Source organism: Athene cunicularia (genome assembly GCF_003259725.1).
Source record: "Athene cunicularia isolate RWA chromosome 5 unlocalized genomic scaffold, athCun1 chr5_part3, whole genome shotgun sequence".
Classification (NCBI taxonomy): domain Eukaryota; kingdom Metazoa; phylum Chordata; class Aves; order Strigiformes; family Strigidae; genus Athene; species Athene cunicularia.
Genome location: NW_020799103.1, coordinates 3,515,826 through 3,520,013, shown reverse-complemented (window position 1 = coordinate 3,520,013; position 4,188 = coordinate 3,515,826).

The window sequence follows — 4,188 nt, the reverse complement described above, 5'->3', positions numbered from 1 at the left end:
GGGGGGGGGAGTCATTCTAATTGTCAATTACTGAACCCCCAAGAGCATTGTGTTCTCGGGACTTCTCAGGACATATCTTCTGTTAGAATAAAAGCCAGTTTGATGTTTCAGGAAGATAAAAAATACAGGCGGTGAGGGCTTTTAACATTAGAACAACTGTATTATAAACAGACATACCAAAAATAGTATTGACTAGATTGACAGGTTAGATGCATCTCTCACAAATTATTCCCAATGCCCCCCACTGCCAACTTTTAATTCAGCTACACTGAAGTTTTGCTGACATGGCTCTCACTGCATCTCTCAGGGCCTTGGTTGCTGGGACACAGAAAAGAGGAATGCTAGCTGAAAATTCATCAAATGAAGAAGTGCAAAAGAATTGGAGATAGCTAAGACTTCCTGAAACCTTTAGCTGGTAACATTTAGATGAAACATTTTAAGATCTTAGGGAATGTTTTTTGAGTACAAGTGAATTCCACAGGCAGCAGAAATGAAGGGAAAAGAGTGGCTGGAGTCCTAGAATCTAACCAAACCAAAAGCTTCTCCTGTGCATTCCTGCTCTTCTTCTATAAGATTTTTACATCAATTCCTTTGCGTGAGTCTCCCATGCTTTCTTTGTCCCTGTGTTTTAAATCCAGTTAACAGTACAGACATAACATTTTGGGGAACTCCCAAACCTCCCCAAGCCGCTGATAACTTTGAAATGCTTTATGCCTTAGAAAGGAAGCTTTCACAACTCTTACATCTGTTCTAAACTGGATACAGCAAAGCATAGTTAAACAAAGAAATCAAATACAGGAGATTAAAAAGAGTATTATTCCATTATTCCCATTTATAATTATAAACAGAAACATGTCCACCCTGGAACAGACAGATTTAGGATTATACCAAGTTGGAATATTTAATTTACTACAAAAACAGTTAAAAGTGAACTCTGTATAAGAAAAGTATTTGTATACTTCTTGTAGGCTACAGAGCACTGTTTTTCTAGAGACAATAAATGCTGTAATTTATACTTGGAGTTTAGACAAACTAGCAAATATTTCCTGCATTGGTCTTTCTTCAATGCAGTTGCATGACCATTAAAATTCTAGGATATCTTCTTGAGCTAACAATCAAGCCCCATGACTTTATTCCAAGGCTCCCTACTCACTTTCTTAATAAAAATCTCTGTATCAGCTCTACAATTGCTGCATGTGCTGGGTGAAAAGTTTGGAAAACTTCAATCAGCACAAAAAGGTTATGAAAATATTTCAGTATTAAAAGGACTTTTCAAAAGCCTAGCTGTCAACTAGCGTTAGGTTTACAGAACAGTTATGTAGACATCTGAGTGGATATAATAATTTATTTTGTCTCTTTTTGCAAGGAAAACAACTTTTCATATTTGCTACCCCAAAGCTTGTAAAAAGGAAGATTACATACAAGATGTTAAAATGGGTCCTCTGAGATAAAGAACTTGGGGATAAGGTAGGTTTTCCTCTAAATCAGACTGTATCTATGGTGCAGCTTTGCCGTGTATTCAGAGAATTTTCAGACATGTAACCGTGACGTAAATAAACATTAGTTTAACAGTGGGAACCTAGGTCCAAAATGCAGTCAATAGAGACAAGTAGCCTCCTCAACTATGGCTTCAGAAGGTATAATTATGGGTGCATAAAGCAGACAGTGCAAATATCCTCCCTTTATGTTTCTGCATCCCTTCATAACATATACAAACACAGCTGAAATAAAAGAGGCAAGATGAAATACAGCCTTTAAAATCTACTTTATTCAACTGGAAACAAACATTTTTAAAGGTGATAATGCTCTAAAAGCTATTTAACTCACCAGCCAAATCAAACTGACCAAAATCTAATTTATTCCTTGTCTTGTTTAGCAGATGCTTAAAAGATCAATATAGTTGTCTCTGTAGATCGGCATGAAATATTAACCAGTCTGAGTGTTCTGAAGCTTTTTACAACATATTCAGCCTCATTAAACATTAAGCAGCCTTGAAATATAAATATAAAATAACTATCAGCTTCCTATCCTTCAGACACAGAACAAAGGTAGCTCAAATGTGGGAAGCAGAAGTTAAAAATATTAAATGAACTGGGAATTCACAGAGAAGTTAACTTAGGAAAGCTGTCAGTATAAATTGACTCAGACACATTTTACCATAAGGAAAGATAATATTGCAATATCAGAAGAATATCTACTAAGGAACAAAACAGCAGTGAGACATTTATAGCATAAGCAATTAATAAAAATATGCCTTTGACTACAAATATACTCATCTTCGGCCTAATCCTCCTTTATACTATAGCTCCTTTCACCCCCCATATTTGCTGTAAGACCCACTCCATGTGTTCAGTGAGAATGAAGCCCTCTTTTCTCTGCTTTTCATTACTGTCTGGTATGTTAAAAATATCTGGGCAATACAGCAGAAAAGGGTTTCAGGTTCACTAAAGGGAAATGTCAGCTTTGCAAATCACTGAAAGTAACCGGACATAAACTGTCAAAATAAGTCAGCGAAACAGTGTGGTTATTGTCAGTACGAAACTCAAGCCTGCAATCCGAGATGTGGCTAAAGGTTATAGACAATACAGCAAGACAGTTCTACTATGATGTACAGATCAACTAATTTAGCTTAAAAATGCTGTTTAATTTTAATATATGCAGTACATTTAATATCTTTTCCTCCCATTTGTCTGCTTGCTTTATTGTTACCACATATTAATAGTGAAGAATAAAATTCAACCTCACACAGTATTGCCTTTACTGCTGCAGAGTCTGTCAGGGTTTACAGAGAAGCTTTTTATGTAGCTTTGTTATCGCTACTTCTTCTAGTATCGTGTTGCCTTGATCTCAGACCAGACCTACCAGTGTTAGAACTTACTACAGCCGCCTTCTCCACATTTGGCAAGATAGTAACAAGAAGTGAAACTGTGTAGGATTGATTCCCCTGCAGAGGGAGGATTTTGTAAACAGTATACTGACCTATTAAGTTAGAAATATCAAATTCTCTTATACAACATGATGGTAGGAATGCCATCAATCTGTCACTGCAAAAATCATAAGGAGTTGAGAATGAAACCAAGAACCTAATTCAGTATACTGAGAAGCAAAAAAAAAAAAAAAAAAATTAAAATTTTTGTTGCATAAGCAAGATATCAGTGGGCTCACATAAAGAATAAGTGTATCAGATACATTAAGAAATAATATTCAAATAGTATTTGACATTGGGCTATTTTTGCTGCATTCTCAGAATGGAGTGGAAAGAATAGTTTTGCATTCCACTGCATTACAACTTATTTCTATACTTTCTCTACCTGTATGCTACACTGTCAACAAGCATCAATTAGAACAGCTTCAGATCAAATGTTTTATGCTTAGTTTCATGTCGAATTTTCAGATGTGCTTTGTGGACAGGGTTACACTATCTCCAAAGATGCATTTTACAATTAAATACATTTAATGGCAAAAGACTATAAACATTGTGAACAAAGCCCAGCACCTTGCAGTTTAGTCAAAGGGGCAAGTCATAGCCTAACCACAACACAGGCTCAGGGAGGGGCAAGCAAAGCCTTAGATCTCCTACACCCTCTTCAGTTCTGCACCTTGCCCCTGCTAAAAATTCAAAACAATCTCAGATAAAAAACAGCCCTGCATTACCAGAACCACAATTGTCCCTTCCCTGATATGTTTTTGGTTTGGTGTTTTTTTTGATGCACGAGCAATTCACAGAGCTGCCTTCTCAGTTCCACTCAGCAGAGCAGTTATGCAAGGAATCATTCATGTTTTAGAGCCACGAAGGAGCACAACGAAGCCATAACAAGGCACGTGGAAGAGGCTGTGTGATGCAGACGGGAATACACAAAATTAGTGTAGCAATTTAAGGAGCACTGTATGGTGCCTTGCTTGCTTCTGTGATCTGCATGCTTTGCCTAAATTGCAGGTCTGCAGGTTGTTTGAAAGAAAGGTAATTTGATGGTAGTGTCAAACATTTCTTTGCTACCATGGTACGACACAAAGGAACTGAGCAAGACAGCTTTCTCACTGAGGTCACCACAACTCTTTTATCCAAGAATCCTCCTCTCAAGGGCACGCTCCTTCATGGGTCATCCTTGTATCTCACTGAGCTTCTGCCATACAGGAAACAAGCCAAACACCAGGGTTAGAAGGTCACCTAAGTACTTTGAAATTGGC